General features: G+C 42.7%; 1 pseudogene; it reads right to left on the bottom strand.

Moving 5' to 3' along the window:
• Positions 1-1,175: 1,175 nt before the first annotated feature.
• LOC145713832 (beta-hexosaminidase subunit beta-like) lies at positions 1,176-11,435 on the bottom strand (annotated as a pseudogene).
• Positions 11,436-12,185: the final 750 nt, after the last annotated feature.

Genomic DNA, 12,185 nt, shown 5'->3' with positions numbered 1-12,185 from the left:
TCTTATGAATGAGCAAAGAAATTGGTCTCTGGAGGTGGAATCTACTCCCGGTGAAGATGTGGTGAAGGTCATTGAAATGACAACAGAGGATTTAGAATATGACATAAATGCGATTGATAAAGCAGCGGCAGGGTTTGAGAAGATTGACTCCAATTTGGAAGAAGTTCTACTGTGGGTAAAACGTTATCAAACGGCATCACACGCTACAGAGAAAACTTTCATGAAAGAAACAGTCCATCGGTGTGGCAAACTTCATTGTCATCTTATATAAGAAATTGTCACCGGGGAGCCTGGGTGGCTCGGTCGGTTAAACGTCTGACTTCGGCCTAGGTCATGATCTCACCATTTGTGAGGTGGAGCCCCGCGTTGGGCTCGGTGCTGACAGCTCGGAGCCTCGAGCCTGCTTCCAGATTCTGTGCCTCCCTCTCTCTCTGCCCCTCCCCTGCTCATTCTCTGTCTCTCTGTGTCTCTCAAAAATAAATAAATGTTAAAAATGAAATTGCCATAGCCACACCAACCTTCAGCAACCATACCCTGATCAGTCAGCAGCCCTCAATGTCAAGGCAAGACCCTCTGCCAGTAAATAGATTATGACTGGCCTAGAGCTCAGATGATGGTTAGCAGCTTTTAGCAATAAAACATTTTGTAATTAAGGTATGTACCTTGGGGTGGTTTTTTTTTTCTCTTAGATATAATGCTATTTCACATTTAATACGCTACGCTATAGTGTAAACACCACTTTTCTATGCCCTGGGAATCCAAAAAAATCACTTGACTCATTTTATTGTGATATTTGAGTTATTACAGGGCTCTAGAACCGAACCTGCAGTATCTCTAAGCTATGCCTGTATTCCATGCCTGGATGGACCACAGTTTATGTATCCATTTGCTTACTGGAGGACATCTTGATTGCTTCCAAGTTTTGGCAATTACAAGGAAAGCTGTTACAAATAACTGGGTGCAGGTTGTTGCGTAGATATGTTGTCAACTTGTTTTGGGTAAGTGCCAAGGGGTGCAATTACTGACTCGCGTGGTAAGAATATGTTTCGGTTTGTAGAAAACCAAGAAACTGTCTTCCAAAGACAGTTGCATTCCACCAGCAATGAATGGGAGCCCCTAATGCTCCCCATCTCCACCATCAGCTGGTGCTGTCGGTGTTCCCGATTTGGGCCATTCTAATAGGTGTGGAGTGATATCTCGATGCTGTTGAAATTTGCATTTCCCTTATGACGTAGGATGCAGAGCAGGTTGTGGCTGAAATCTCCATTGTCCCTCCTCGTGGAGGGAGCATAGGGGTAGGGGGTAGAGGCAGGTCTTGATAAAGGAGCATAGGCCAGAATTGGAGAACTGTAATTGCCCTGGAAGAGGCTGGCTTTCTCTGGAGGCGATGACAAGTCCCTAAAAGGGATGACATGATCAGATTTGTTTCTTAGAAAAATCACTGTGGCTGCATGCAGAGCATAGACCGACCAGTCAGAAGATAGAAATCAAGGGAACAGATGACACAAGACATGGAAGGAGGGTTGGAATTAAATGGATGGATTACAGAGCTCTTTGGGGGAGGGAAAGACAGGACTTAGACTGATGCCCTCTCTTCCAGCAAGCCCTCCCCGATAGCCCTTGCCCGCGGGACAGCAAGCCTCTGTGTGCTGTGCTTCCCGGAACCCCATTTGTGCTTCTACTGTCATTCCTCCAGCATCCAGCTTCATCCACCAGGGGGGGAGTCAAGTGCAAAGAGGGAGAAGAGAGAGGCAGAGAATGGAGGTCAGAATGCCTGGGTTCGTATTCCAACTCTACGACTCGTGGCTTCCGACATCTTAGGTAAATTGCTTAACTCTTCTGTCGAATCTCCATTCCCGTATCTATGAAATGGGAACTGCTTAAAAGCTTGTATCATAAAGTTGGTTTGAGACACGAATAGGATAGTGCCATAAAAGTGGTATAAAATAAGAAGCAATTGTGTCTTGCTATTATTGCCTCCACAACCCACACACGCATGTGCACAAACACATTACGCGGAAGACAACAGCTTGACGTAAACAAAGATGATATGAACTGACAGCCCAAGGCCTGACTTTGTACCTGGCTAGATCTATGACTATGGGCAGGTCAAGGTCCCCTGGAACCTTGATTAATAATAGCCAACATTGCCTACGTAGAATTTAAGCTAACGTTTTCTAAAGAGAACAAGTTAGCTGTAACTGCTCTGCATGTTCGAACTGACTTAATCCACACACAACAACCTTACAAGGTAGGTACTGCCGTGATTCTTCCCATTTTACAAATGAGGACACTGAGGCACAGAGACAGTAAGTAACGGATCAAGGCTACACGGCTAATGAGGGCTAGAGCTGGGATTCAACCCCAGGCAGTCTGTTTCAAGAGCTCAACATCCTGTTTTTAAAAAAAAACTTTTTTTTTTAACATTTTATTTATTTTTGAGACAGGGAGAGACAGAGCATGAACAGGGGAGGGTCAGAGAGAGGGAGACACAGAATCTGAAACAGGCTCCAGGCTCCTCTGAGCTGTCAGCACAGAGCCCGACGCGGGGCTGGAACTCACGAACCGTGAGATCACGACCCGAGCCGAAGTCGGCCGCTTAACCGACTGAGCCACCCAGGCGCCCCAAGAGCTCAACATCCGTAACCACGATGGGCCTCTTCCAGCTGTACGAATACGATTCCATGGTGGCACCTTGCAGAGCTATTTGCACCTGGCTGTTTCACTCTTTTTGAAAGAATAGGTTATTTGCATTCTCCATTGTCGTCTTTAGCTGTCTTCGAGAATTTGGTGACATGTACATTTATCTCATTAATTTCTCTGGACTAATCTTCCCATCGGTATTTCAGGGCTAGACAAACTCTCCTAAGATACGCTATGTGTCATCCCTCCCTATTTCAAATTACTTGATGCTTGGTGATTTCAGCTATTTCTCTAGGGAGCCTTGTTCCACATTTCATATTCCAGTAATTCCTTAAATGAAACTCATTTCTAAAACCATCTTCTCAATTTCCTTTATCACTTGTTGCAGTCACAGTTTTATTTGGCCCTTCCTACGTGTTCTTAAACACAGTCACATGACCTCAGTCAGCAGCCCTTGATCCTGGTAATCCACAGCATTCCTGTTCTAATATCTAAAGGTAAATAGAAAAAGCAAACTTGACTTTAATGAATATTTCATTCAATGAATATCTATTTTTTCATGCTCTGGCACATGCACAAAATAACATCGAATCACGAGACCTTTGCAAGCTCTTTAAAAAGTAGATATTGAGGGTGTCTGTCTGTCTGTCTCTCTCTCTCTCTCTCATACACACACACATGCATGCGCATTTAAAAAATTTTGAGGGGGGCTCCTGGGTGGCTCAGTCAGTTGAGCGTCCAACTTTGTCTCAGGTCGTGATCTCACGGCTTGTGAGTTCGAGCCCCGCATCGGGCTCTGTGCTAACAGCTCAGAGCCTGGAGCCTCTTCAGATTCTGTGTCTTTCTCTCTCTCTCTGCCCCTCCCCCACTCACACTCTGTCTCTCTCTGTCTCTCAAAAATAAACATTAAAATTTTTTTTTAATTTTTTTAAATGTTTATTTATTTTTGAGAGAGAGAAGGAGACAGCATGAGTGGGGGAGGGCAGAGAGAGAGGGAGACACAGAACCCAAAGCAGGCTCCAGGCTCCGAGCTGTCAGCACAGAGCCCGACGCGGGGCTTGAACTCACAAACCGCGAGATCATGACCTGAGCCAAAGTCGGACACCTAACTCACGGAGCCTCCCAGGTGCCCCACACATGCACATTTTTAAAATTCTCTCCCTTTAAACAGAGACCAGCGAAAAATTTTCTAAAACTCAAATAAGCACCTCTGACATTTCACCCCTGTGCTCACTCACAGCTTCAGCCATGAGAAACCACAGGATGACACATGAAGAAGCCTTTTTGTTTTCAAAAACAGATAGTATCTAGCCCAGCAGTTTTCGACCTGGGATGATTTGGCACCACAGGGATCATTTGCAATGCCTGGAGACATTTTATTTGTCACCACTGGGGGGGGGGGGCGGAGGGGGTGGCTACTGGCATCTAACATCCAACAACGCACAGAACAAAGGATTATCTAGCCCAAAATGTCAACAGGGTTAAACTTGAGAAACTCTTAAAGCGTCTGTCAACATCTGATACAATTTATGCTTGCACAACTCAACGTCCTCAAAATGTGCCCTTGTAATAATTAAGTAACATTTCAGCCTGCGGACAACTTTGGAGCCACCAGAGGTCCCCTCATAAGTCCTTCATTCTGGAAATAAAAGCATGGACACATCAGTCTATAAAGACAAACCAGGCCCCAAAACTTAAGGAATCGGAAAAATCAGCCATCCACAAGGCCATTTTGGGAATGTTTCTAAAAACTTTTTGTGTTTCAAAACAAATAAGGCAACTTTAAAAAGCAAGCCAAATTTCTTCTCTTGTGATTTAATTTCCTGTTCTCAGAATTTCAAGTTTCTAACGCTTAGTGTCATCTGATCTCACTTTTGTCTTGATTCCGTGTTCCTACGAAAGGCTACGTGATAACAGCCCTCTTGAGTTTCTAAATGGGAGAATCTAATGTTCTGACATATGACCCAGCCTCAAAGTGCACCTCCAGACGAGATCCAAATCTGAATCATGAGGGAGAGGCTACGCAGGAGAGGAGGGTTGTGTCTTTTTAGTTCTCATGCAGAAAAATTCTATTTCTTCTTATCGACCTCATTTCCATAATGAATCACCACTGGAAGGACATGGCAGCCTCTCAGTTACCCATGGCCACAACCTTCTAAACCCAGCTTAATGGCCCTCCTTTGCTTGGCCCAGTGCCACCAAAGACTGTTGGCTCACGCCAAAATGAATCCTCTTGGCTGCTCTCTAATTTTCATTTAGTAAATTTAGAATATTATGAAGAGCCCTTCTAACCCCTCTCTGGGATAATGTCCAGGAGCCACTTTGCCTAAACAAAGTCATTGATTTTAATGGAACAAATGAGAGAGCAATTTGTATTGCATGGCACCCTGACAAAGATGGGGGAATGCTAGGACTCATTTGTCCCCAGTTCTATCTCGAATGATAATAACGACTCTGCAACCAAAGCAATCTTTTACGAAAGTAAATTAGATCACGTCACTCCCAGGTTAAACCTTTTCCATAGTTTTCCATTACTGTTAGGAGAAACTCTGAAATCTGTCAAGCAGCCTATAGAAGAAGACCATTCCCTAGGCCCTGCCTTTCTTGCCAGTCTCAACGCACTCCCTCTCCATCAAATTCTGTGCTCCCTTATTCTGGATCTCTTCAAGTTCTCTTCCCTCTTCCTGGAAAGCTCATGCTTCCCATGCCTGCCCCCTTGCTTTGCTTAGCCGATCCCTTCGCATGTTTCAGATCATGGCTTCAATTCGTTCCCTCAAAGAAGTCCTTTCTGCTTGAATTACGTCTGCTGAAAATTCCATTGGCCAAAGCAAATCATATGCCAAGTTCGAAGCCAAAGGTGAGGATATAGACTATGATGAGGCCAAGGCAAAGAGTAAGGATGTAGGGCAGAGGGAGGCATTGGGGCCATTTCTGTAATCACCGCCAACCTCTTCCAGGTGCATACAAGTGATGATTAGGCACCGCCTCACGATGGTTCGTGTGTACCAATGCTCATCTGAACACAGTCAACTCATGTAGACAGCTGAAGAGTCGTCTGTTTCCAGTTCCTCGTCTGTACTTGTCCTCCACCTGAAGCCCTATTACACCTACAACACCTTAATCAGATCTGGTAGATTTCCCCTTTTCTCCACATACCTCCACAATGCATTCTTTCTTTGAAATTCCACTGAAATCCAATCTATTGAGGGAATTAAATACAGGAGGCCAGGGGCAGGTCTGAAACACAGAGGCAGCCATGTACCTGAGAAAGACAGCCCTATTGGAGCCAATCCCGATATTCTCAACTGGTCGTAAGCAAAGCTGACAAAAGAAATAAAATGAACTAGGCTCAGACAAGGCCACCCCGTGAGCATGTCTGGCACGAGGCCAATCCACAACCACAAAAATGATTAAACATTCCTCTCTTATGATCAACATGAGTGACTGCCGCTTCTTTACCAATGACCACTCAAGCCTTGCTTTAATCCTCCTGTCTTGTCTCCTAGATAAACATTATTAAAGTACCCAATCCTCAAATTGTCACAGCTCCTTGAAAACAGGCAAGCTAGAAGAGGCTCTGATTTCTTAAATCCTCCTTAAGGATTTCACCTAAGCCCTCTAAGGAGGCCTTCCCAGACCCCTCTTACTGAGATGTCCATGGTTCTTCCAGGGAATGGTACTTCTTGTGGCAACAAGAACAATAAACCTGACATTGTTTGACTCTAGCTGTGTTCTTGGGGTGTTTGTTCAGTAAGCTTCAATACCTTTAGGTAACTCATTCCCATTCAAAGGGTTAAGTGCTCTGACATAGGCCTGGTTTGAAACACACTGAATTTCAAGCACTGCTCAAGAGCACAAAGAAGATTTAAATAATATCACCAAGTGAATTTAGGATTTACCCAGGCTGGGCAATGTGCTGAGACCAGACAGATGCAGGAAGCATTTGCTGATAACACACAATGTCCCTTTTCTGTAAGTTCTGAATAGAATAGTCATAATGTATTCAGAGTGACTGAATTTATTCTCCCATTAGTGCCTAGACTCCAACAAGATAAAGCGAGTTTCCATAGGCTAAAATGTGGATTTTTTTTCTCCCCACATTAGCTGCTTTTAAGACTCAAACCTGCGTATAGTAAGCAAAATCAGTTCTTATAGGGGCCCAGAGACCCGTTCTTTAGAGTTAGTGTGGCCCAAATTCCTGGTTCATTTACCTTCACGTTTTTTCCAATAAGTATTTTGTACTTTCTTACACGACACTGCTTTCATTTTCGGTCATTGAGGAGTGGAAATGAGCAGTAAATTCTCACTTCTGCCAATTTTCCAGATGCCATCAAAATCGTACACTATCGTATTACCAGGAGACACGTGCGCGTTATTGTAGAAATGTCATTAATCATAGTATTATCAGTAATTGGTATATTTTCTCAAAATAAATTTTATTTGGGGAAAAAAACAGATGTGTATTCAGTATCGGCCTGAATACTTTACCAGATAAGAACTGTTACATCCTATTGAAATATTTCCCCAGGTAGTCAACCAAAAGAGCTCTAGAAATGAAGATGACCGTTTTGTACTTCATTGAGGAAATGGATAGGTGAGTCACTTTCAAATACTGATGGAGCTTTTATGGAGGTTACCACAGAGGTCTGAGCTCCAGTTTTCTCACTTGGCTTTCCCTTCTTCATTTCTTAATTAAAAAGAAAATTGTGCAAATGTGGTAGACATTAGGGCTGTAGGCAAATTCACCTCTCTCTGGGCACAGGGTCTGTTTGTTATTTCCCTACCCGCTGGGACCCAGGGTGGCCATGAGACTCGCTTTGACCAATGAAATTCAAAACTGTGTTAATTTTTGAATGTGTGTTAATTCCTTCCAAGAGAAAGGCTTTAGATGGCCCCCGCGAGACCGCGTAAGATAGCCCCCGCGAGACCACGTATCATCTCTTTCCTCTTGCCATGGTGACGAGTGAAGCTGTTTGTCATCCCAGGCATAACCTAAACCATGCCAGCAGATAGGCGTTTTTATTGTTAAAAAAGTAAGGCTTTTTTTCAAACAATATAAAGATATATAGAGCTTCACTTGCCAACACATTAGCCACTAGTCACACATGGCTATTCTGATGGGAAAAAAAAATAGTTAAATTAAAGATTCATTTCCTCAGTCAGGCTACCCACATTTCAAGTGCTCAACAGTCACATGTCACTAGGGGCTACTGAATGGGACAGCACAGGTACAGAAAGTTCCGCTGGGCAGCGCTGAAGAGTTGGACAGCAAAGTACCCAAATCACTGCCCCCACACCCCTTCACCAACCCCTCCCTAAATGCCACCACTCCTTACGGATTGTCCTTCTTCTACCTTATATTACTTTTCCTATGGTTTCACATTATAAATATAAATACATCCACATACATACATATACATAATGCTTGGTGACCCGCCTTTTTAATTCAGCCAATAAAAGGTCCCGGAGATCGTTTTTTTCCTGCTGGATATTTAGGTGGTTTCTACAAGTAACCACTTCTTAGCACATTGATAGGGATCCTTCTAGCTCTTTGTCCCGGAATTTTTTTCTACCTTGACATAATATATAATATGTATTATACTGTGATTTCTTTTTCCAGTTAAGTAACAATAAGATTTGGAGTTTATTCCATTCGTTTATATTCTCCTAAACCTTTTCTAATAATTTTGTCATTTTGATTTTACGTTTAGCTCTCGAATCCAACTGACATTTAGTTCTTAGGAAATAAACAAATAATTGAAATAAAGATAGAAAAATGACAGTGGTGTGAATTAGGAATCTAAAATATTGGTTTTCCACATAGAGAGCAAATCATGTCAATTTCATTTTCTAACTACTCTATAATACTTAAAACTAACAGAAATGGATTTATAGAACAGAAAAGAGAATTCAGAAACTGATGCATGTTTATTTGAAGTCCTGTGGCTTCATAGGGCACTTATAGTTTGTTTCTCATATGGCCAGTTATCCTCAATATTCTTTTTAAAAAACTCTCTTGGTTCCTTTCATTACATTTTCACTTTTATATGAATTTTAGGGTTGAATTGCCCCCCTTCCTTTTACCATTTCTTGTTGGACTTTTGAGTTGGAAAGCACATTCAGAAACATGGCATGACTACATTTTTCAGGTATTATTTAATATCCTTCAGTAAATAGTTCTTTTTTAATTTCTTCAACTAAATCTTACAACTTGCATTAGATTTAGCCCTGGTTGTATTTATTTTTACTGTATTTGCTATTGTTGATATTGTGAAACTAACTTTTTAAAATTCCATTTTCAGAGAGGTGATTGGTAGTATAAGAAGGCTATTAATGTTCATATTTTTATTTTCAATTTCCTTAACTATATGAACATTATTCGTAGGTTTAATCATTTTTCAGAGAAACCTTTTAGATTTTTCAAAGCAGATAATCAGCATTATCTTCAGGCAAAGACACTTTTCTCTCTTCTTTCCAATATTTATGCTTTTATATCTTTTCCCTGCGTTCCTGCTTTTGGACATTTTTGAGGTACCTGAATGTTAAGATTATCTATTTACGTCCTCTTTATTTTTCTTGCTATCACACTCGTTAAAGGATAGACTGTTTGGGAGATCTTTTAAAAGAATCAGGTTTGTGGGGGCGCCTGGGGGGCTCAGTCAATTGAGCATCCAACTTCAGCTCAGGTCACGATCTCACAGTTTGTGGGTTCGAGGCCCGCATCAGGCTCTGTGCTGACAGCTCTGTGTCTCCCTGTGTCTCTATTCCTCCCCCCGCTCATGCTCTCTCTTAAAAATAAGTAAACATTAAAAAAAAATTTTTTTAATCAGGTTTGTGTTCTATTGATTAACTCTATAATTTTTGGAAAAGTACCATTAACATCTGCTTTGCCTTTATATTTATTTTTCCAGGTATTTCTGTTGTTCTTTTACTGGGTTTTAGATTTCACTGCTAATTTCATTTTCTCTGCTTCTCTAGGGAATGTATTTATAACTGCCTATTTTTCTTCGAGCACTTTTTTGGCTGTACTCCACATGTTTTTTTTTTCAATCATTAAATAGATACATTTTATTCAAAACCAGTATACCAAAGCTTAATTTCCATGATTTCAAAATCAAGTTGATTGTAGTGCAGATCGCTGTGGGCTTTGTCCCCTCCTATTTTCTGCTTTGGACCCATTTTTATATTTTGTACTTGTGGTTACAATGCCCGGGAAAAAAAGTTTCTGCAGATAGTCTTGTCTGACCACTCTGGACTGGTGAACTGTTAGTCTGGTGTAGGCATCTTCTCTTTTTTTAAAATGTTTTTTATTTTGAGAGAGAGAGAAAGAGGGTATGCAAGAGAGTGGGGGAGGGGCAGAAAGAGAGGGAGAGAGAAAATCCTAAGCAGGCTTCGCGCTCGCTGTCAGTACAAAGCCTCCCTCAGGGCTCGATCTCACGAACCGTGAGGTCATGACCTGAGCCAAAATCAAGAGCCGGAGGCTTAACCGACTGAGCCACCCAGGCGCCACCTTCTTCTCTTTGACGTCCTCGTGACTCCAGAGTCTGTCACCCATGGCACTTGCCCACGGCCACAATCTTGGAATGAAGTAAGTTGCATCCACAAATTCTCCCCATAGACAAGCTTCTCTGCCAATGACAAGTTTTTTTCTGTTCTTGGGAACATCAAAATCAAGAGGGTCCACATTATAGCGATGTCTACAATCTTGTCCATAACTAATCAAATCTAAGCACCAAGGAGGAGAAAAGATCACGGGGAAACCAGCTGCTGTGTTTTCACCCTGTTCCTCACGATACGTTTTATCTTTCCATACTTGAACGGTTGTGCCTGACCAAAGCTTCACACGATCATCAAAAACCTCTTGCCAGGCTATGGGTCCCTTGTTTATGGTTGACACAAAACCCAAAAGCTCTTGAATGCAGAAAGATTCTAGTCTTCTAAAGTCTTCGCCAAAGCCTTTCTGCTTCATGAAATAATTCGATTTTTGGATTGGATTCTCAACATTGAAATTCCACTTCGTCACCTCCCAAGTGAATGAAGTGATCTGGAAACACCGTACTAACTTCTTTGAAAAATTTTAGACAGGGAGCTCTAGTTTATAGCTCTAAAGATCCCAGACTGCTTAGGTGTCCCCAAGAATGTGTATGTCCAGGGCTATAAAGCTCTGGTATGACTCGAATCCCTCACAACCAGGCATACTCGATCGCCATGGAGACATCATTTGGTGTATAAACACGAGACAAAGAATGTCTTCTTTGGTGCCTAACTCAGGGAAAGCAGCATCGGATAAGGGAAAGGCTGGTCATCAACCATGTGCCAGTGCAGAACATTAAACTCATTAAAGGCTATGGCAGCCTTGTAGTACTCCCCAACTCTGATGGCCTTGAGGAAAACCACTGGTCCTTTCACAAGCAAAACACAAGAGTCATCCGAAGAACCATTGGGGAAAACATCACACTCCGAGTCAAGGACAAGTGAGACTAGAAGTTGCTGTAACTCGACCGCAGTATTAAGTTTAGCAGGGCCGCGACACGACTTGTAGAAGCCAAAAATATCGTCATGGTATCATCGAAACACTTCAACTTTTTGTTTTCATTCCAGTTAACACAGTGTTATATTGGTTTCAGGTGTACGATATAGTGATTCAACACTTCCTTACGTCACCTGGTGCTCATCAGGACAAGGGCATTCCTCAATCCCTTCTTGCAGGAGGGAGTGGGCCGGACTGCAGTGGACAAGGGGCTGTGGCTGATGAAGTTCCAGGGGGAGAGGTGCAGCAGCTGTGGACACATCTGTGCCAAGGGTGGCATAGGCCACAGAGCCTTGCCCGTGGGCGGAGACGGGGTGGGGGCCAGTGCCACCAGCAGCACTGGTTTTTTGTAGGACTCTCATGACCTTGATGAACCTTATAATTAAGAAGTAATTCAGGTTAGGGGCGCCTGGGTGGCTCAGTCGGTTAAGCGTCTGACTTCAGCTCAGATCATTGTCTCACGGTCCGTGGGTTCAAGCCCCATGTCGGGCTCTGTGCTGACAGCTCGGAGCCTGGAGCCTGCTTTGGACATGGATCTGTTGTCAATATGATCTCTCTTTCTCTTACTACTGTTGGCTTTCACTTTTACAAATATTAATATTTCTGCCCTTGTTTATCTCTTTCATTCTAGCATTTTATGATAGATCTTTTCTAACCTTTACTTTTTCATCTGTTATTTCGCCTGAAGCCTACTTTTAAATTATTCCACCAATCTGTTTTTCTTTTTAAAAAAATTTTTTTTTTAACATTTATTTATTTTTGAGACAGAGAGAGACAGAGCATGAACAGGGGAGGGGCAGAGAGAGAGGGAGACACAGAATCCGAAACAGGCTCCAGGCTCTGAGCGGCCGGCACAGAGCCCGACGTGGGGCTCAAACTCACGGACCGTGAGATCGTGACCTGAGCCGAAGTCGGCCGCTTAACCGACTGAGCCACCCAGGCGCCCCTGTTTTTCCTTTTTTTAAAAAAAGTGTATTTAACCCATCTACATTTAATGCAACTGTTAATATCC

The sequence above is a fragment of the Panthera onca genome, chromosome X (genome assembly GCF_046562875.1).
Source record: "Panthera onca isolate mPanOnc1 chromosome X, mPanOnc1 haplotype 2, whole genome shotgun sequence".
NCBI lineage: Eukaryota > Metazoa > Chordata > Mammalia > Carnivora > Felidae > Panthera > Panthera onca.
Note: the sequence above shows the minus strand (reverse complement) of the source record. Positions and strands in the feature narration are given on the sequence as shown.